Source organism: Nyctibius grandis, chromosome 2 (assembly GCF_013368605.1).
Source record: "Nyctibius grandis isolate bNycGra1 chromosome 2, bNycGra1.pri, whole genome shotgun sequence".
In the NCBI taxonomy this organism is placed as follows: Eukaryota; Metazoa; Chordata; class Aves; order Nyctibiiformes; family Nyctibiidae; genus Nyctibius; species Nyctibius grandis.
In genome coordinates, this window is record NC_090659.1 from 66,807,919 (window position 1) to 66,830,855 (window position 22,937).

The 22,937-nt window shown below is 42.6% G+C and overlaps 1 protein-coding gene across 1 annotated transcript in view; it reads right to left on the reverse strand.

Moving 5' to 3' along the window:
- Positions 1-22,937, reverse strand: part of HS6ST3 (heparan sulfate 6-O-sulfotransferase 3) — a 340,497-nt gene that overhangs the window by 314,609 nt on the left and 2,951 nt on the right. The window lies entirely within an intron of this gene.

The window sequence follows — 22,937 nt, forward strand, 5'->3', positions numbered from 1 at the left end:
AAGACTGACAGTGTTCTTGACAGCTCCAGAAAGCAGAACCACAGTCAAGCCTCAAAAGGTGACTGAACAAGGAGATTTTCTCTGGGACTCTCAGGAAAAATCTGAAGATGGAAAATGAAGATTGTCTCAAGCTGAGCAACCACTGGGAGAGGGAAGAATGAGCAGGGTTTGAAAGAAGGACTAAGGAAAAGCCAACACACTTGAATGACATGTGAAGTAAGCAGTAATTTGTTTTCCAGCCTTATAACTAACTCTCCCTTACCCTGAGATTTTCATGCTTTTATCCTGGTCAGATTTGCTGTGTTCTAATCAAGTCTTTAGTTTCAGGGATTGAAAAGTTTAGTCTCTTTTGGCATGCTCGATATAAAAATGGAGATGGGGATGCATAGAGGAAGTAATTCCACCTAAACGCGCTGTCTGATTCAGGGTCCTAAGAGATTGCACTGTATTTCTGGGGGAAAAAAAAATCATTTTTAAAAAGCCTTGAAGATTTAAAATTACAGTTTCAAGAGCCAGTGTAGTTTATCTTAAAAGTGCCAAATGAAGGTAAAGGATTTCTTTGCTTTATACATATTTAAGAACTCACAGGTAATATTTCTAAGCATCGCTACCATATGTACCTATGCTAACAGCTGTACCACTGAATAAAAAGCTGTCAGAATTTGCAGATTCAGAACTTCAGCTGAATGGGATTTACCACAGCAGATGTATCTAAGCACATCTTTTATGTGCAAGTACTTTTCATACTGACATCTCATCAAGCCAAAAATGCCTTTTCATTATGGAAAGCATTAAAAGGTGCATATACATGCAGCTCACAGAAATTTCACACAAAGTTTATTGCATTCCATGATGATTATTTTGATTCAATGGATTTATAATCCATCTATTGCAGTGCACTTGTCTGCATAAGTCTGAGTGCTATATGGGCAACCGTGGCCAAGAAATTTGAAACTGATGTGACAAACCAAGTACCTGTAGGGCATGAAAGAATCAGGGCATGCAGAAACTTCTTGTCTCCTTTGCTCAAGAGTTTGCATTTATTGTGAAAAGTTACAAGGATTCCACTGCCGTTATTTATAAACTGTTTCTCTATCAATGATTCTCAAAATTATCTCTGTACTAAAAGGACTCTCTTAATGCACAAGTTTTGGATACGCAACTGCTAAAAGGTCAAGGATTTGAGTTATTTTTGAAGACAGAAAAAATACATTAAGCTCACCTATTGTGAGTTTTAAAAGCCGTAAAGAGCAATAGGCTTCTACCCTACTTCTATGTTCTATGGATGGCAGTTCAATTTGGATTGAATTGCCTGTTAAAATAAATATATAAAATTGTATCCAGTTTTCAAAACTCCTCTTAAAACCTCCAGCAGTCTCTGTCCCACTTCACCACCAAGCCACATGTATCCTTCTGCTCCTCCTCCCTACTCAGTTTCAGTTCTGAAAGGCCGCAGTCTCCCAGCAACACCCACCGCCTTATCCCATCTGCTCCGATTCCACCCCTGCAATCCACTTACGTTTACAATGCAGTGCATCCCATGTCCTCCTTCTTTCTCTACCAGTCCTCCCTCAAGCACTCCTAAATCAAGGGTCCTCTAGACATTCTGCATTTAAGCAAAGCCAGGGGTTTGTCAGCTTTAAGAACTTCTCTGCCTGTCCACTTCTTGCTCTGGCTACACAAACCACCTAGAGCATACTTGCAATGAGCTAGTGAGTAACAAATCGCTATATCACATGGCTAGCAATGTCATGTCACCCTATATTTGAGAGGCATTTGAAAGACCTTGCAGGGAAGGAGCACAAAACTTCCTTCAGTGTAGACCACTAACGTCAGACCCAGTCCTTATGAGAAAATTAAATTATATTATACTCGCTAAATTCTACATTTGTATCCCTTCTCTCACATCAATCACAAATTGCTGCAGGGTAGGGAACTTGCTGTTGACACAGCAGCATCACTGCAGCCAAGAAGAACGCTTCCTCATTTGTGGTGCCTAGAAAACCTCCTTTTACTTTCATCCCAAATAAGAAAGAAAAACAACACAGTATATATTAAAAATCTATTATTCATTCACCCATTTAACTAGCCACACAACTTTCTAAGCCATTCTCTAAACTTCATCTCAAGTGCGTTCATAAAATGAACTTCAGATATACTGACCACGCTCTACCACCTCTATGCCTTCCAAGTCCTTTTACTCCTGTATCAAATTCAGAATTCTTCTCTTGAGAAGTTTTCCTTAATTCTACCCATGCCATTATCCTTAACTGAGTTTTTCCCCAAATTCTTCTAACCCAGGTATTGCTGATTATCATCTTTGCACAACTAAATTTGTCACCTTTTTTCCACACGTCACCCACTCCTCCAAATCATAATGAACAAATAAGTAAATAAACAAGTAGTCAAAATCATCTCCTTTATATGAATGGGTAGGGTTTTTTTTAAAAGGAACCACTGTGTGAATTGATAATTTTTCATCCTAGCTATATCATAAGATAGAAGAATAAAATTTTAGTTCTTCATTTGGAATCCTTTCCCAAGCTTGTGACCAGAAAAAGGGTTTGAGACAGAAAAAATGATGTCAAGATAGATATGGTTACCAGTTTTATCATCTGCAGTCTTTGACTTTGAAGAGATAGCCCACTAAAAAGTGACACTGTACTTAAAAGCATTTTAACATGCACTACTAATCAGCTTGTATCTCAGATAATAATGGAAGAATTAATCTTCTTTCAGGAACTGGAGCAATACCATAGGTCATAGGGCCCACATGTCTGTGGTGCCAGCAACTGTAGTGAGCCAGGATACATATGTCAGTGTACAATCACTAGCGAGTATCAAGACAAAGTAGCCAATGAGTAGGTTCAGTGACTGGGGAGCCAGGTATTAAAGCATAGGGTATTTCCCTGTAAGCAAGACAATTGAAGGAATTGGCTACTGGAAGGACCAGGAGGTCCAGCTAGATCAACTGCTAGAGAGACTGTAGGGTCTGGTGGTCAACTGAGAGACACATTTGTATGTATGTGTGTCTGAGACAACTAGAGGAGTCGGCTACCAGAGGGGCCAGGAGTTCCAGGACAACTACTGGAGAAACCATAAGGTCTGGGGGTCACAGCTGGGAGATGTGTGTCTGTGTTGGTGTACGCAATGGGGTCTGTACCAACAACTGGCACATGGCTACGGTCCTCAGGGGGTCACACACCCAGGTACAGCAGCTGGGGAGAGTGGGGATCCAGGGGCCAGCTCCTGGACAGACAATGTCTAAGGCCACCTACTGGAGGGACCCACGTTATGTATACACATTTTCCACTAACAGACTTTTACCGTGATCAGCTGGGGAGGGGCACAGGATAAGGTGGTTGGTACTGTTTATGTTTGCATGAGCGCTGTGTTGTCTGTCTGCACTGCATTCTGTGACTGGCCGTGCATATATTATATACAGATATTTGTGTAGGTGCCTACTGGGAATACACGCTCAGCCTCACTATTTGTTGGACCTGGGGACATGGAGGCAAAGCAGCCTTGCCTCCGCTGAGCCATTGGAATTGGCAAACCCCTAACAGACATATTGGCCCAGACCAAAGGTCCAGTATCCTTCCTTCTGACAAACGAGTGCTGATTAACAGGAAACTTAATCAACAAGGACATCTAGTTTACTCTAAGTACTCGTCCACCTTTCAAAAATTTGTAGCTTGGGGACTTCCCAAAATGGTGTATTTAAAGGCTGTTGACAGACTTCTTTATAGGTGTACTATTGTTATCTGAACCCAGATTAACTTTTACCATCCACAGTGGGAAGGCTCGCCTCCTCTTACTTTGAACCTGACACTTTCCCGTGTATCTGACACTCCTTTGTTATCTGCTCCATGTGACCTACAATTTACATAAAACAATTCTAGCTCCCTCAGCACCCAGAGGTTTTTATCCCAGCCAGTCAAAAAGCCATTCCTGCCTTTCCCTGAACATTAAGCATCAGATTAATAAAGTAATTAAGGTTAGGAGAGATGTCTGGCAGTCATTTAGCCCAAACCCCTGCTCAAAAGTCAGTCTAACTAGAGCAGATTGCTCTGACCTTTGCCCAGAAATTTTGAGTAACTCCAAGGATGGAGATGTCACAGTGTCTCTGAGCAGCCCTCTTCCAGTGTTTGCACCCTCATGGGAAGAGAGCTTTTCTTCTCACCTAGCTGAAATTTCCCATTTTCCAACTTGTGTTCATTTCCTCCTGTCCTATCACAGTATGCATCCAAGAAGAGTCTGGTTCTGATAGTCTACACACTCCCACTTGGAAACTGACTCTTATCCCCAGTTTGTGGTCACCCATGAACCTGCTGAGACCAGACTCTGTCCCATTATCCAGGTCATTAATACTGACCTTTAAACAGCATTGGCATCACTCAGTTCTTGAGTGACACCACAAGTAATCAGCCACCAGATGGATTTTGTACCACCCCTCACTCCTACTTGCAGCCCAACAGGCAGCTCACTACAGCACCCCGTCACCTAGTCCATGTCTCACCAGTGTGCCTCAAATAATACTGTGGGAGAGCATGACAAAGCCCTTGCTAAGGTCAGTGCGAACAACATCCATTGCTCACTCTTTGTCTGCATGGCCAGTCCTCTCACCATGGAAGGCAATTGCGTTGGTCAGGCATGGTTTGCCCCTTGTAGCTTTGTGCTGGCTGTTCCCAGTTGCCTTCCCATTCTTCACACAGCTGGAAATAGCTTCCAGGGAAATTTGCTCAATCACTTTCCCAGGGACGGAGGTGAAACCAACCAGCCTGTAGCTCCTTGAATGCCCCTTGTTGCACTTCTTGAAGAGGAGGATAATGTCATCTCAGAGCCCATAATGTATAAGTAAAACTAGGATGGTTTGTATGCATCACTATACATTTATCAACAAAGAAAGCCAACTGCATACTTCAGCACGCACTTGCCTAAAAAAAAAGTCTTCCTCCAAGTCCTCACAGTCAGCTTTTTCTTCACAATTCATAGTACCATTATCTCAGTATTCATCTTCTTTCCAGACAATATCCCTTTACCTTTATTTGTCGACATTTTAGAACATAAAAAATGAACATATTAAAAATAAAACACGAAGAATATTTCTCCACCCATGACATGACCTTTCTTCTCATTTGATAGCAGCTTAGGTTCCCACAGAGCTTTGTTGGAAAGCCTTGTTGAATGCCTTTGGCAACCCAAGCGGACCATGACCACCAGATTTCCCTTGTGAACATGTTTTTTTGACTTCTTTCCGGAATCCTACAAGATGATTCAGGCATGATTTCCTATTGCAAAAGCCACATGGACCTCCTACTGTGTTGTATTAGGTAACTATCCACTAAATCTATTCCCTATAACAGTTTCTCCTGGTTTTCCTATTGCAGATGTTAAGCTGCATAGTAGTAAGTAGTAGTAGATAAGATAAGTAGTAGACACCTTTTTAAAAATTACTTTCATATTTTCCAAATACCAAGTTTTAAGCAGGAGGTCACATCCACATTTAGCAGTTTGGTTGTTTAATTCCTGAGCTCCTTTAAATACCATCTAGTTCTGGCAACTGGCACCTTTAAATACCATCTGGTTTGTGCCCTTTCTTTTTTTTTCCTTTTTTTTTTTAAACTTGTTCCATAATTGCTTCTACCAACACTTCAATTTGAAGAGACATCCTTTGATACATCCTCCATAATGAAAGGTTCCAGATCAGAACTTTTTCAAAGCTCAAAGACGAACACAGATGTAAGAGGTTAAACAATAGCTTTATTGATAGAGCTTTATTTCCAATCAGAGGATAAAAGGAGAGATCATCTATTAGCCTGTCCTGGTTTCACTGGGATTTTGTTTCAGTTTGTGGCCAGCCATGGTGATTAAGGCCCTTAGCAGTTAAATCCAGGGCAGCTGACCCAGGCTGGCCCACAGGTGTATTCTATATCATTGACATCAAGTTCACTATAAAAGGGATTGCTTGCTAGGGAGAAGTGGGGCTCTTTCTGCTCTTTTTGCCTCTCCTCTCCAGTGACTGATTCCTGGAGCAACTTGCTGGTGCTCTGTAGATAAATATAGTTTTGTCTCTTTTGTGTTTTTTATATTGATTTCTTTATTTCACTAAATCTGTTTAACTTCAACCTACAAGTCTCCCTCCTTTTCCCAATTCCCTTCCTCATTTGAGGAAGGGACATTGGGTGATAGAAAAACTGTTTATTGTTTAGCCCTGGGTGCAGGCTAAATGAGGACATATCCCTACACATTCTCTAACAGGCTTCTCATTCCCAGCACATTTCAAAAAGATTAATTTTATACCTTCTGCAAATTGTTCCTCAAGTATCTTTCTTAGCTGTACTGCATTTTTACCTCAGCCTGCCAGAATTTATGAACCTTTGTACTTTGCTCTTGCAGACAAAACTTGACCTTTTAAAAACTGGTGAAAATTTGTGTAACTACCTATCTTACCCTGCCATTCAGCTATGCCACACCATTTTCTTTTTGGACTTATTCTCTTCAATGGGTGCATGCATTTTCTCCAAGACTCCCACATGGCATCGTCAAGTAGTTCCCATGACACTTGCAAGGATTTTACTTTTATAAATTGTCTTCAAAATGCTTTTTAATTTTAAGGAGTTTTCTCTAAAAAACAAAACCCCCAAAGCAGGGGATTTTCAGAGGTAGAAGTGTTTGATCCTGCAGGACACTTAAATACATTTTACAGAACAACTGTTACAGTAACACTTTGAACCAGATCCTGCACACAATAGTCAGAACCACATAAAAAACTGCTTCTCCATCTTCAGGTTTGTGGACTAACTGCTCCATGAAATACTCATCACCTGTGTCTAGCAATTTAGTCTCCACAACAATCATTGCTACAGCCACTGCCACTACCATGCAGGCACCAGGCTGACCAGGGAGCAATCCAACTAAGAGGCCAGAAGAGAATGAAAGGGCTCCAAAGAGAAAGAAGGGGAGAACAACCACATAATAAAGTCAGCTTCTGTGCATTTATACACCACATTGCTCATGGGGCTCCAGGTCCTGGAATTAGACATTTATCATTTTTCATGAGCTGCTGTTTCTCTTAATTTCTAACCCATGATTGCAGAGAAAAAAAAAATAGAATTCAGATACTAGATGTGAATTCAAGAAGCACAAAGCAAACAGATCTGTTAAAAGTTAACAAGAAAGCACAAGCTAACTGCTTAAAATTGGCTGTGGAAAATTTAAAAGAAATTAAAATTTGACTACTGAGATTAAACAAGCCACTGCAGAGCCAAAACACCTGCTGAAAATTGACTTGACAGAGCTATATGCATTCCTGTGTTTTGATGCAAACAGATGTTCTATTTGGATCTCCTTGCTTATTGCTTCTATCATGAGATCTCTTTTCCCTCTGTGTACCCCAGGGGTATCTCCCCCCTGCTACTTGAACCTAAATTCTCCTCTTTACTTCATACTTTTCTAGTCCCATCAAACCATCACCTTTTTTCCCCAGGTTACGGGAGCATTAGCAACCTTCCTTCTTTCCCTCTGCAGCAGGGGCACAAAGCCAGGACTCAGCTACCTTTCTTCACCTGCTGGGAAGGACTCCCCTCCTCCCTGCCTCAGGATGAAGCTGGTGGCTCACCCTGTAGAGCTGGGTTTCAGTACTGCCGACTGACAGCTGATGGTAAAGCATGAAATTTTTCTGCCAACACTACTCTTAAATACCTTCTTCTCCAAGACATCATAAAAGCAAAAGACTGAGGCATGCACTATAAAGACAACTTGCAATTGTTTAATACATTACCCTAGGAGAAACTGAATACAAATCAAAGGGAAACAATTATAAAAGCCCTCTGACCCCCAGCTTAAGAGAGCAGATAGAAACACAGAGGAGTTACACAGAAATGCATCTTTTCTGTCCCCTGTCTTTTCAGGTGCGGGGAAGAGAAGAGTTATTTTTCCGTATCAGTTTTTGTGTACTGCTAGGAACAGAGGAAACAATTAAAGAATTTAGAATAGATTAAAGTAGTCAATTCTGTTAGCCCTTGCAAGGCCAAGCAGCTAAAAATCCCAAAGTCCCTTTGAACCTCGGCAGGGCAGGCAAACTCAACAGAGCCGGACAATTCAAGCCTGCAGCTTGCCAAACAAGCCAAGCAGAGAGGAGCACTGCTCCAACCAGCTCATTCTGAAGGCAAAGCAAGAAGGTACAATGTAAAGGGGAAGTGAGTCACACAAGAAAAGCATATAAAACAAAAGCAAAAGAGCTGGCAAGATAGGAAGGACAGCGATGTGGGAGAATGGGCAACATCAGGTTGACAAGAAGGTAAATCAAAAGTATAGGATGTAACCTGGATAATACAAGAAATAGGCAGAAAAAACAGAAAACACGATTGTGGAAGAGACACTTTCCTTTTTCCACACGACCTTTTAAGCTCTTTGTTATCTACACATATGGCACAAAGTGAAAATCCTCTAGTCATATAGTACCAAATTTAGCTCCTGAAATGACACACAACTTGTAATTTTGTTTAAAATATCGATGCAACTACAATAACCTTCTTGCTATGAATACTTCATAATTCACTTTTTATGTTTTGTTTGTGTTTATTTTTAATATGTTCTTTGGAACTACCTGATAATGGACTGAAATACAAGTAGTAGAGCATGAAACAAAAATGCTAAACATCTACCATTCCCACTGCTCTCGTAATCAAAGCTGCAGTTCTGTGTGGCCGCACTGAAGCTTCCCAGTCAATCTGCTTGTCAGACGCAGTTCATCAGTTTTACTATTTACTCTATAGCAATGCCCTGCAGCCACTTAGATGCCTGCTACTGACCCATATCACAATGGGATTCTTTATCCCATTGTCAGATATCTGGCAATTTAATCAAAAGGAAAAGAGACATACACTAATTTTTCCTACTTAGTGTTTTTAAGTATTTATAGTTCACTGAAAAGAAATGTAAAGGTATAAACACCAGTTCTTTACCTGTATATTGACATGTACCTGTATATTTACATGTATATTGTATGTGATTCTGTATTTGCCTACAGAAGATTTTATACAGAAGTTTTGAACCTTGAATAAAAGAATCTTACCTATATTGAAAGTTCAGTCCAATAACTCAACTTTGGAATAGGAAAAAGAAAGGCAAAACAGTTATGTTCTTTCATTGTAAACTCTGGGAAGTTATTTCATGTTAACACATGACAATTATGGTTTTACACTATAATTTAACTGTGAACAGTTTAATAAAAGAAGTTATCACTGTAGAAGGAAGTTAAAGAGCTCCGAAGAACACTGTCTGCAGTGTGAATATGGAAAACTGTGAAAGTGCTAGCTTTCTGGATAAAAATAATTTCAATAAAAATACTTGACTCAACATACCCTGAAACTGTGTAAGTATTACAGAACACTAGGGGTCCAAGTATTAGCAAAAACAAAAAAGACAAATATGTGACCACCTCTTATTTACTGAATTGCTATTCAAGTTCTATTTTATCTACTAAGCTCAGTTTAATAAGAAAAAGTGGACCCTCCCTGGCACCAGAGAAGCAAACCATCCCAGTCTTAAAAGAAACATACAAAGGAACATATTTACAACACATGCTTGAGGAGAGCTTTACATTGGATGTCATGGACATATCATAACGTATTAAAAAAGTTATTGCTGGTAATTAGTTGTTTCTTTCAACAAACTAAAGTAATGCTCACAGCACAAAAAATCATTGCATCTATCCTTCCTTTATTTAATAATTATAGCTTCTGATCCTGTTCAAAGAATTCTTAAACTGAGGAACATGGAGTAGTTAAAATATCTACGTCAGCACGCTGCAGCATCTTCTCCATTGTAATTTTTCTCCCCATTGTCCATAAACAAAAAGCAAACCTTGCACTTACCTTCAAGAAGGATTCAGGGAGCTACAGGCTGGTCAGTCTCACCTCTGTCCCTGGGAAGGCGATTGAGCCCATTTCCCTGGAGCAGTGAATGTTGTTTGCATTGACCTGAGCAAGGACTTCAACAGGCTCTCCCATAGTGTCATTTGAGCTACACTGGTGAGATATGGACTAGGTGACAGGGTGATATAGCGAGATGGCCTGTTGGGCTGCAAGTGGCAGTGAGAGGTGGTACAAAATCCATCTGGTGGCTGATTACTTGTGGTGTCACTCAAGAACTGACAGTGATGCCAACGCTGTTTAAAGGTCAGTATTAATGACCTGGATAATGGGACAGAGTCTGGTCTCAGCAGGGTCATGAACAACCCCAAACTGGAGAGAGATCAATACTCCAGAGAGCAGTGCTTCTATTCAGAGTAACCTCAAGAGGCTGTGTTGATGGGAACCCCATGAAGATCAACCATGGCAAGTGGTCTGCTGTGAGGGTGGTGAGACACTGGAACAGTGTAGATGCCCCCTCCCTGGCAGTGTTCAAGGCCAGGTTGGATGGGGCTTTGAGCAACCTGGTCCAGTGGAAGGCGTCCCTGCCCATGGCAGTGGTGTGGAACTAGATGATCTTTAAGGTCCCTTCCAACCCAAATCATTCTATGACCCTATGATTCTAAGTAAAAGAAAAAACTTGCACCTGAGGTGAAGTAAGAACACACAAGAAGACAGTCTGGGCACTGAGTAGCTATGACACAGCTCTGCAGAAAAGGATCTGGGGTTCCTGGTGGACGCTGTGTTGAATAACGGCCACTGTGCCCTTTGCAAGTAGGCTAAGTATCAGGCTATGCTAGCAGGAGCTAGCCAGCAGGTTGAGGGAAATTATTTCCCCTCACTCCCCCATTTAGCCCTGGTGAGACAGCATCTGGAGTGATGAATCCAAGTTTGGGCTCACCAGTAAAAGACAGACCTCAGTGTAGTAGGGACTGTCAGCAGAGGGCTGCCAAGATGATCAAGGGGCTGGGACATATGACACACAAGGAGTGGCTGAGTGAGCTAGGTTTGTTCAGCCTGAGGTCAAGGCAGCAACCAGGTAGACCTTATTACTCTGTTCAGTTTTCACGTGGGAGTGTATAAAGAAGTCCTAACCAGACTCTTTTTGGATGCACATAGGGATAAGACGGGAAGAAAGGAACACAATTTGGAAAATGGGAAATTTTGGCTAGGTGAAAAGAAAAGCTCTCTTCCCACGAGGGTGGTCAAACACTAGAAGAATTTACTCAGAGACACTGTGGCATCTCCGTCCTTGGAGTTACTCAAAATTTCTGGGCAAAGCCCAGAGCAACCTGCTCTAGTTAGACTGACTTTTGAGCAGGGGGTTGAGCTAAATGACTGCCAGAGGTCCCCTCCTACCTACATGACTCTATAATAAAGCCAAATGACTAGTCAAGAACAACATAAAATATTTCATAAAGTTACTCTTCTCATTTGAACTTTGTTAAGTCAGCAACAGACAAGATGTAGCTTTAGCCTGACAGAGGCTTTTCTGGCATGAAAACAGTTTTTGCAGTTATAGAAGTTATTAGTCACTCACATTTGAAGCTTCTTGGAAAACAATGGTCCTACTCTCATCACTGAAAATTAAGGTCTAGTTAAAGGATGAAAATATTACATGACAACTGTGCTACTGGGGATTTACAGTGTAGGAGCTGAAGATGCTTAATATAACATTTGAGTCTCTTATTATAACACTTACCTGACTTGAGAAACCTGTGCCAAAAAAAAAGAAAACACCTGTGTCGGACAGGAGCTCAAACTAGCTACTACTTGAAGTTTCGTCAGCAGCAGCGGCGGCAGCGGCGACAGCGACTGAGGTGAGTCCGGGGCGAGGGTGAGATCGGGCTGTACCGGGCAGTTTCTGTACCCAGGGTCCCCCAAGCAGCAGCCCCGAGTCCCATCTGGACCCGGAAGTTCCCGGCAACGAATCAGGCAGGGAGGGGGCATAGCCAGAGGCACCGCAGGAGATTTGAAGGGCCCCTGGGGAGCGCGAGCGATCCGGAGCGCGGCAGTTTGCGCAGGGTAGGCGGGCAGGAAGGTGCGGTCTCCCTCCCATCGGGGCAAGAGGACAGTCCAGGAATGGTGTCCACTCGGTGGGGCCCTAAGTCCTCTGCGGGTGCCAGAGAAGACATGGCAACCCAAACGGACCTGCCGCAGAAGCATGCGGAGGTGCAGGTGGCAGGCTGCAGGGAGTGCCAGAGCCTGGCCCTGGCACTCGAGGGTAACGGAGATGTCACCTGTGTGAGGTGTGAACAGGTCGACGACCTGATCTCCTTGGTGGCACAACTCAAGGAGGAGGTGGAAAGGTTAAGGAGCACAAGAGCATCCCAGGAAGAGGTTGGCGGGCAGTGCTGTTCCCTGCCTGCCCTGGGGAAAACGGACGGGCCTAATGCTCCCCGGGTAGTGGAGGATCCTCTTCCTCCTCCACAAGGAGCAGGAGGAGACCTAGGGGATGGGGGGGAATGGAGGCAGGTCCCTGCTCGGGGTGGCAGGCGAATCCCATCCCGACCTTCCTCCCCTCCCCACGTCCCCCTGAAGAATAGGTATGAGGTGCTGGAGCCTGAGCGTCTTCCTGAGCGTCAGGAAGACACGAACCTAGGTGAAGGACCTTCTAAGGGGTTACCTTAGCAGAAGCAACCAACTAGAAGGGTTGCAACCAGCTCCAAAAAGGAGAAAAGAAAAGTAATTGTTATAGGTGACTCCCTGCTAAGGGGAACAGAGGGCCCCATATGCAGGCCAGACCCAATTCACAGGGAAGTCTGCTGCCTCCCTAGGGCTCGGGTAAGGGATGTTGTCAGGAGGCTTCCTGACCTGGTGAGGCCCTCTGACTACTACCCACTCTTAGTATTCCAGGTGGGTAGGGATGAGATTGAAGGGAGAAGTCCCAGGGCTATCAAAAGGGACTTCAGGGCCCTGGGGCGTTTGGTGAAGGGGTAGGTACACAGGTTATATTCTCCTCAATTCCTTCGGTGTTAGGTGAAAACAGGGAAAGGACTATGAAAATACAACAGATTAATATGTGGCTAAGAGACTGGTGCCATAGGTGGGATTTTGGGTTCTTTGACCACGGGGTGGCTTTCATGGCACCAGGCCTGCTTATGCCGGATGGGGAACAGCTGAATCAGAAGGGGAAAAGGGTTATGGCCCAGAAGTTGTCAGGGCTGATCAAGAGGTCTTTAAACTAGGTTCAATGGGAGAGGGGGATAAGACCAAGGCAACCACAAATGAACCCAGGGGCGACACGCCTGCATCGGGGGCAAGACCGTTAGCCCAGCTGAAGTGCATTTACACCAATGCACGCAGCATGGGCAACAAACAGGAAGAGCTAGAGGCCACTGTACAGCAGGAAGGTTATGATGTGGTTGCCGTCACAGAAACGTGGTGGGATGACTCTCATGACTGGAGTGCAGCTATGGATGGCTATAAGCTCTTTAAGAGGGACAGGCGAAGCAGGAGAGGCGGTGGGGTAGCGCTGTATGTTAGGGAGTGCTTGGACTGTGTTGAAATTGAGGAAGATGGTGAGCATGACAAGGTTGAATGTCTATGGGTAAAGATCAGGGGGAAGGTCGGTAGGGCGGACATTACAGTGGGAGTCTGTTATAGACCACCTAACCAGGATGAGCAGGCGGACGAGGCATTTTACAAGCGGCTGTCAGAAGCCGCCCAGTCGCCAGCCCTTGTACTCGTGGGCAACTTCAACTTGCCGGATGTCTGCTGGAAATACAACATGGCAGAGAGGAAGCAATCTAGGAGGTTCCTCGAATGTGTGGAGGACAACTTCCTCATGTAAGTGGTAAATGAGCCCACTAGAGGAGGGGCCCTGCTTGACCTGTTGTTTGTGAACAGAGAAGGACTAGTGCGAGATGTGAGGGTCGGTGGCCATCTTGGGAATAGCGACCACGAAATGTTAGAGTTTTCGATAGTGGGGGAGGTAAGGAGGGGCAAGAGTAGAACTTCTGCCTTAGATTTCCACTGGGCAGACTTTAGCCTGTTTAAGAGGTTGGTGGACCGAGTCCCTTGGGAGTCGGTCCTGAAGGGCAAAGGAGTCCAGGAAGGCTGGACATGCTTCAAAAGGGAATTGCTAAATATTCAGGAGCAGGCTGTCCCGGTGTGTAGGAAGACAAGCTGTCAGGGAAAAAGACCGGCCTGGTTAAACAGAGAACTTAGGCTAGAACTTAAGGAAAAAAAGAGAGCCTACTTGCTCTGGAAGAAGGGTCGGGTAACTTGGGAGGTCTATAGGGATGTTGCCAGGTCATGTAGGGAGAAGATTAGAAGGGCCAAAGCTCAATTAGAGCTTGATTTGGCTGCTACGGTCAAAGGTAATAAAAAAAGTTTCTACAAATACATCAACAGCAAAAGGAGGGTCAAGGAGAGCCTCCACCACTTGCTGAATGAGGAGGGTAGTGTAGTATCAGGGGATGAGGAAAAGGCAGAGGTGCTCAATGCCTTCTTTGCCTCGGTCTTCAATGTCAAGACCGGTTGTCCTCAGGAGGCTCGGCCCCCAGAGCCTGAGGTTAGGGACGGGGGGCTGTGTGAACCCCCCATAATGCAGGAGAAATTTAGTGACCTGCTGTGCCAGTTGGACACCCACAAGGCTATGGGCCCGGATGGGATTCACCCCAGAGTAATGAAGGAACTGGCAAACATACTTGCCAAACCACTCTCGATTATCTACCAGCAGTCCTGGTTAACTGGAGAAGTTCCAGCTGGCTGGAAATTAGCAAATGTAATGCCCATCTACAAGAAGGGCCAGAAGGATGATCCAGGGAACTATAGGCCTGTCAGCCTGACCTCAGTGCCAGGCAAGGTGATGGAACAGATCATCCTGAGTGCCATTACACGGCACATGCAGGACAATCGGGGCATCGGGGCCAGCCAACATGGATTCATGAAAGGCAGGTCCTGCCTGACCAACTTGATCTCCTTCTATGACCAAGTGACCTGCTTAGTAGATGAGGGCAGGGCTGTGGATGTAGGCTATCTAGACTTCAGTAAGGCATTTGATACTGTCTCCCAGAGCATCCTCCTGGACAAACTGGCTGCCCGGTGCTTCGATGGGTGGACTCTTCGATGGGTTAAAAACTGGCTGGATGGCCGAGCCCAGAGAGTGGTGGTGAATGGGGCAAAGTCCAACTGGCGGCCGGTCACTAGCAGGGTTCCCCAGGGCTCAGTTCTGGGGCCAGTGCTGTTCAATATCTTTATAGATGATCTAGACGTAGGGATTGAGTGCACCCTCAGCAAATTTGCAGATGACACCAAGCTGGGTGGCAGTGTCGATCTGCTGGAGGGTAGGAAGGCCCTACAGAGGGATCTGGACACGTTAGATAGATGGGCTGAGACCAACGGCATGAGGTTCAACAAGACCAAGTGCCAAGTCTAACACTTTGGCCACAACAACCCCATGCAGCTCTACAGGCTGGGGGAAGAGTGGCTAGAGAGCGGCCCGGCGGAAAGAGCCCTGGGGGTGCTGATCGACAGTCGGCTTAACATGAGCCAGCAGTGTGCCCAGGTGGCCAAGAAGGCCAATGGCATCCTGGCCTCTGTTAAGAATAGTGTAGCCAGCCGGTCTAGGGAAGTGATCGTCCCTCTCTACTCGGCACTGGTGAGGCCGCACCTTGAATACTGTGTCCAGTTCTGGGCCCTGCACTTCAAGAAAGATGTTGAGGTGTTGGAGCGAGTCCAGAGGAGGGCGACCAAGCTGGTGAAGGGTCTGGAGGGTATGACCTACGAGGAACGGCTGAGGGAGCTGGGGTTGTTTAGCCTGGAGAAGAGGAGGCTCAGAGGTGACCTTATTGCACTCTACAACTACCTCAAGGGAGGTTGTAGTGGAGTGGGAGTCGGCCTCTTCTCCCAGGCAACTAGCGATAGACAAGAGGACACAGCCTCAAGCTTCGCCAGGGGAGGTTCAGGTTGGACATCAGGAAGAATTTCTTTTCAGAAAGGGTCATTAGACATTGGAGTGGGCTGCCCAGGGAGGTGGTGGAGTCACCATCTCTGGATGTGTTTAAGAAAAGACTGGACATGGCACTTAGTGCCATGGTCTAGTTGACATGGTGGTGTCAGGGCAATGGTTGGACTCAATGATCCCAGAGGTCTCTTCCAACCTGGTTGATTCTGTTTCTCATTATGTCCACATCTTTCTATTCCAGCAAGTATAAAAGAACATACGGAGAACTTTGAACCCTAAACCAAGTTTTATTTGTAAAAAAACGAACTTACAAATTGCATAATTTTGATCCTTCCTTCACCTCGCAAGACTGTAGCTTTATTTCTGCTCTCTTCTGCTGTCTTCCAGACTTTGCTCTCACTTTGGGATCACAGCTTATTCCTATGCTGCTTCTCTTCCTTCCCCTCTTACTCTGAGGAGTTCCTCAAGTAAACACCATCAGTTGCTATTCCACTCGCCCCCATATCCTCAGTCATAGCCTGGGTGCAAAGACACATGGAAATAAAGTCAAAAATTGCAAGTAGCAACTTTCCAGTGTGAAAATACACAAACACTGAGATACAAACATATTTGCTACTTAAACAAAAGCCAGCTCAAAAAACAAGTTAGAAACAGGCTACTTGGTTAAAGAAAAAAAAAAAAAAAAGCAGCTTTTCCCCTACATTACTACCTCTAAAATTTAACATACATTTAAAAACATAATGTGCCCAAGTGTTACAAATGGAAATCTGTAAGACAGCAAGCTCTTTCCATTAACATTATTAGACTTTAGACAAGAATCTGAAAAAAAAAGATATTTTTTGATTAGTGTTTTGTGAAGTATGCCTCCTTCTTTCACTCACCTCCTTTTCAAGTTTACTTGTTTGCAGAAAGTCACTGGTCTCAGAGAGGTCAGCTCCTCCACATACTCCAACATCCTAAAGAGGCCATTTCCTTCTAGTATCAAATGGCACCAAGAACCGTGTGGCCAACATTCTCATCAATGTCAAGTGACTTCACAGAGTTGGGAAGTATACTTTCAAGTCAGTTATGAATATCATGGTTTGTTTCACCAATCCTTCATTATTTTGACTTTGGAAATGGAAGTTTCATCTGGTCATTGCTTTCCCCATCCCAGCATTATTCTTCATACGGCATTCAAAGTTTCCCCACTGCTAAACCAGTGTGTTTAGCATCTCTTACCAGTTTGTAGACTCTCAGAGCCACACTTCAACCTGCACTGATACATTTTCACAACTGATATAAAACTGTATTAATGCAACACTTCCAATGTCTGAAATCCACTTTATATCAACCGTTTTCTAACAGATTACTAATTTTTAAAGAAAAGAATAGGTTCAAGACATTAAGTTTAAATCATCAATTAAAACTCAACCCCCCCTCCTTCTTCTAAGATGACTTAAAGCTGTGGGCCAAACTCCAGATCTTTATAGAAGTATACATGAGGCCACCTAACAGTAAGCTTCATAGCAGAACCAAAGTCCTCAGAGCTTGAAGACAGAAATCCTTACAAGAACCCATTTTCTACTTTTTAGTCAATACATATTGAGATCTGGAGCACTGATCCCGTAATAGACCACAAATATTTCAAAAGTTACTGATTTTGCCACTCTAGAATTTGTTCTGAAAGATCCATGCCATCTTCATCAAAACTGCAAAATAATTCTGTTAATTTTTTTCCCCGTAAATTAGTAGTTGTTTCAAGGCTGAATCATTTTATCATACAGGCAGTCCAAATTAGACCCTTAATCACAATCCACACAATCAGCCTCCTACACAGTGTTTGAAAACCTTGTTCAGCAATAACAGAACTTTGAAGGGACTTTAATTTACCTTCTAAGGCAACTGGGAACATCAAGACATCCAATGTAGTTTAGTACCAGAAGTTTGGCTTACAAATACTTCCAGAGAACAGGCAGCAAATTGATCGCAATACTAAATACCTTAAAGAATACAGGTACCCTTGCTTCCATCAGGTCTCATTCTGCACAAAGAGCAGCAGAGTCTTTATGTGATAAGCTCAATTCACTGCCATGGCTGCATCAAACTCTGGTAAGAAATGCTTTACTCTTGCTGACTTAGAAGGCAAAATATGAAAACTGCCAGCACACCTGAAGGGACAAATCGTTCAGTTCAAACAGCTCTCTACACTTTCCATTGAGCTTTTTTGTGATCACTAGAGCTGAGCTGGCAGAGACTTTCTTTTTCCACAAAGCGTGTTCTCAAAAAATCAAGAGTAAGCTCACAATTTTATCCCTGGTTTTGCCACTGGCTGGGTCTACAGATTTAATCTCTATCAGTGTAATGGCATTACACAGCAACTTTTCCTATTCCGCCTCAAACCGATACATACCCCAAAGCTACGTAAGAATTTATTTTAATCAATATCCTATTCAAGAGGATTGGAAATTACTCTAAATTAGGCAGCTTGATAGTAGAAATTAAAATGCATTTTAGTAACAGGAGAGACTTACAACAGCTACTATGTCTTATAACGCTGTACAGCCCTAGGGGATGCTACTCACACTTCCACTCTTTCCTCCCCCCGGGGTTTCTCTGCCTGGCTCCTGCACAAAGAACAGAAGAGCTCCATCATTTTATAGAAACTCTTATTAGACAGCCTATTTTCCACAATGCAATACCAGAAGAAGCCAAAAACCCACCCCAACACAATATAATAAGCTAGATCAAAAAGGAAGCAGCAAAGTCTACATGAAAGGAGCAAGCAAATTTGCTTGGGTAAATCACTAAGTTCTCTTCCAGGCAACTAGAAGAACTGCTGCTCAGGTAATTATTTTCATAATATGCACCTCCCTGTCTCAAAACTTACTAAGTTTCAGAGTTATCTGTAAATTACAACGATATGTGAATAAGAACAATCAATTCCCGATTGAATTAGTGCTGACCACTATTTTACCAATACCATCAGCAGTAAACACTAGTTCTAGTAATTTTTACCCCAGCAAGGCAACCTGCTGAAGTTTATTGCAGCAGCTTCAAAACTCTGAAGATAAGACTTATCTTTGGGTCAAAAGTTTCCCAGAGAACCCTGATGCTGAAAAGTTCTGTCCCCATCAGTCATGTGTCTGCTACTCTGGGCAGGGGAGATCTCACAGGAGACAAGCACAGTGCAAAAAGTAGCTAAGGAGAGTTGCTAGTTGTTGCCACAAGTCCTAAGACAAGTTCTCTTTAAATGCACAGAAGATCAGCAGACAGCATTACTCTCTCTATCAAACTGGATCAAATCAGTCTAATTGCCCTCTGAAATATAGTAATTGACTTTGAATAGGAACAGTAGGAAGGAAATGTTGGGGTATTTTTTTAAAAAAATAAGAAGTATGACTTTAGACAGCATTTCCAATTAGTGTCATAAACCAGAAAAAACAGGGTCTAGCAAAAAATATGTGGCAGGGGCAGAACTCCCTGGAAAGCAATTCTGAGGTTATAGCAAACAAAAGGTTTATTACAAAAGGATTTCATTCTATTCAATGTCTGCATCAACAACATGGATGCTGAATATAAAACACGTTTATTAAATATGCCAATGATGAAAAGCTAGGAAGGACAAAATTAAAATTTAAATCAATTTTACAAGTTAGAGAAACTGACAGAAGAGGACTGAAATCCAGGGGGGATGAGCACAGAACTTGTATAAAAAGGTGATGGGAAATATAAGTAGTAGTCTTTAAGAAAATGAATAGTGTCTAAATCCCAAGGTGAATAGTCAATGTCAGGCAACTGCAAAATAGGCCAACATCACTGAAGTGTACAACCACAAGCACAACTTTCAGAATAAGCAAAGTAATCTTTTTTGCTCCACTTTGTACTACACTTTTAGAGGAAATACTGTACCCCCACTGAAGCATCACGTTTCAGGAAAACAACTGGCACAAATCCAAAGAGAAGGAACATTGAGAATGGCCTGCAATAAATACAGAATGAGTTGGATTTGGTTACTTTTTAAGAAGGGAAGGTTGACAGTGGACTTCCTAAGAACTGAAGTACCTAGTAGGCTACTGCAAAGAAAAGGGGATCAATTTGTTCTCAGTTTTTCAAAACACAGAAGATGCAATGGGCTTAAAATTGAAGTTAATAAGATTCACAGGAAGCACTGGGGGGGGACAACACCACTTTCCAATAATAAGGACAATGAAACCCTTGAGCAGATTACCAAGGTTTTCCTAAAGCATCCAACACTGGAGAGAGTTAAGGAAGGAAAAACCCCACACTGTCAGTAGCAGGACTTCAATAAATTGTTTAATCCTTCTTGTTCCTTACATTTATAAAAAAAACCTACATAAAACTTACTGGCTCTAACATTCATTTCAGTAGAAGATACCAAGGTATGGTAGAGAACTTGTGCTTTTTTTCAGTTTAAACATGTGCGACTGTTTATTCTCTTCTCCACACTACCTTCAGCATAGTCTTAATTTTCAACTCATGCTCTTATATTTTTATGATGACCATAGTTAGCGTGGCTGCAAAGAATGGAGTCCATCTTATGCTGCTATTGCTAGAGCTTTAAAAACACTCAATAGTCAAAGGACTGCAGAAAAAAAAAAAAGGAATCTTACTAATAGTTTCTATTCAGCTCTCCCAATTCCATGACTCATGGGTTTACTGCTGATTTATATTTCCATAGAATAACGGAGCACACAGTAAGTTAAACAGACATAAGGAAACGGAGAGTATAATGGAAGCAAATTAATGAAAATCAATAGTTTCGAAGACTAAAATAAAGCTCATGAGGTTTACAGAATTAGACTGATTTCACTGTTTCATATAAGAAAATTAGACAACATTTTCAATGCAGTGTTCTTTCAAGTGTGTAGTTTAAAAGATTACCTTCCTAGTTTAATCAAACTTGTAATAAATAATAATGAATAATTATTAATGATACTGCAGGCACAGCAGCAAGGGAGAAAATGTGCCTCAATTAGGACTTCTAAGGCCCCCTCTCAATCCCTCATACATAGAGAGGCAAAGCAAGCCCTACCTCACATACCAAGTTTTACCTGGTAACCTAACAGAGGTAGACTATCAGTTTGGACAATGTCTCTGCAACATTAGATGTGGAATTCTTCTCATCTAGTTTTAGACATCAAGTCCCAATTAGCCATTCCAGTCTTCCCTTGTAATCAGTGAAAGGAAGAACTGCTCCTCCAGAAGACAATTCAGCAGGTCTCAGACATGTCTTAGACCCTCCAAAGGACTCCCTGTATTACTCTGTTTCTCCCCGCTGCCTACAGAGGCAGCCTAATGTCACTCATTCAGACTTGAGACCAGCTCTTCCCTGGCACCCCAGGTTAGACATCTAAAAACATTTCTCTTCCCTTTCTTTCCTCAAGCAATGTTGGCTAACGCTCCATAGTCTCAGTTTCTTGGCACCTCTGAAGGAAAGCCAAGTTCCAGAGGTGGAGCTAAACATAAGCATCATCAATTTCAATGACTTCCAGAGATGGTAAAGCAAATACACAAAAGACTGTTCCTTAAAAAAAAAAAAAAAAAAAAAGGAAAAAAATAAGATTCCATGCCAGTCTCAGTTACTTTCTGTTATAATAGCCATTTTTGTAAGGCAGAGAAAATAACTCAAGCTGTAGACACAATGCATAGCAATAACTCTCTGTTAAATGTATGGGGGACTATGCTATTGATGCAAGAACTTCCATGTGAACCTAACCGCATCCTCATGGGAGAAGTCCCACTGCTTTAATAATACTAATTACTTGCAATGTTGAGCTGAAAACTACACTAAACAATTGAATTTAAAACTGCATCAGCTGCATACCCTTCTCAATGTCCTCACTATCCAGACAGCAACTTTTGTAAAAGTGAAAGCTATACATTAGTATGAAAAACTAAGAGCCTGGCTCTGTAAACACTTCAGCAGGTACTTCAGCAGAACATCTCGCATCCTGAAAATTAAAACGTATAAAAATGTTTGAAGAAATAAAGTCTATAAGTTGTTGGGTTTTTTTTAAAGCAATATCATTCAAAAGAATAATTTTGACTCTTAACAAAAAAAGATAGTTCTACAACTTCACAATAGCGTTCAATACAGTAACAACAAACAATTTTTCATACTGAAGTACCTAAGCTGGGACAAGGGCACAGGACACTTCATACCATTAAGTCACGCAGAGGTAAAGGTCCGGTGACATCAAAATTAGAACTGACACGTGGGCTTTAAAAAGGTCAAGTTGCTGGGACACAGCAGCAATTTCTGCCCCGTGTTCCTTCTTGGGACCTGAGACTTCAAAATGCCAACAACAGAAACAGGAAAAGCTGAGATAAAGTCTCTTCAAAGCCCTGATGAGATTTCAGAAGTAAAACATCTTTAAACACACTGCCCATGAAAGATAAAGAACCCACAGTGAGGTGAGGTGGTGCTTCACATACCTTCTAAGTCCCTTAGGACCATCATCCACTCCCTCCTTTCCCTACCACCTAGCCCCTTTCCCCCATGAATTCTAGTTATTGTTTCTTCATGGGCCAAAAGACCTGTGTTAAAAGATAGGACTTAATCTAACTTACTCATAACAAAATAGCAAGAAAATACTTCTAAGAGCCACTTGTTTAATTTTTACTTATGTTACACTATTACCAGCCCTCTAAGAAGCAAATTCGCAGAATATGGAGATTTACACTCTAAATTGTTTATTCCCTCTGTGTAGTAAAAGATGGGCTACTTATATAGAGATCTGAAAGATTATATTAACACCCTGCTATGAGAAGAAACAAACAAACAAAAAAAATCTGAAATACACTTAACATCATCCTCACTGCATCAAATATATGGCTGAAGGGATCAAACACCTTGGTACCAAATTCATAATATGGTTTGTCCTACTGCCCTCCTAACCACAAAGACAATTCATTGTGAGATATTTAACCAATTCAGACTAATTTTCTGACTCCATAGCTGGAAGGTAAAAGAGAAAATTTGAGCTATTCAAGGAAGTCTAATGCCTCAAATACATTCAGAAGCTTTAAAGGATGACTTAAAAATAAATCAGTATGCTTTACGTTAGACTCATATGCTAGTTTCTTGCCTATTTTAGGCACACAGT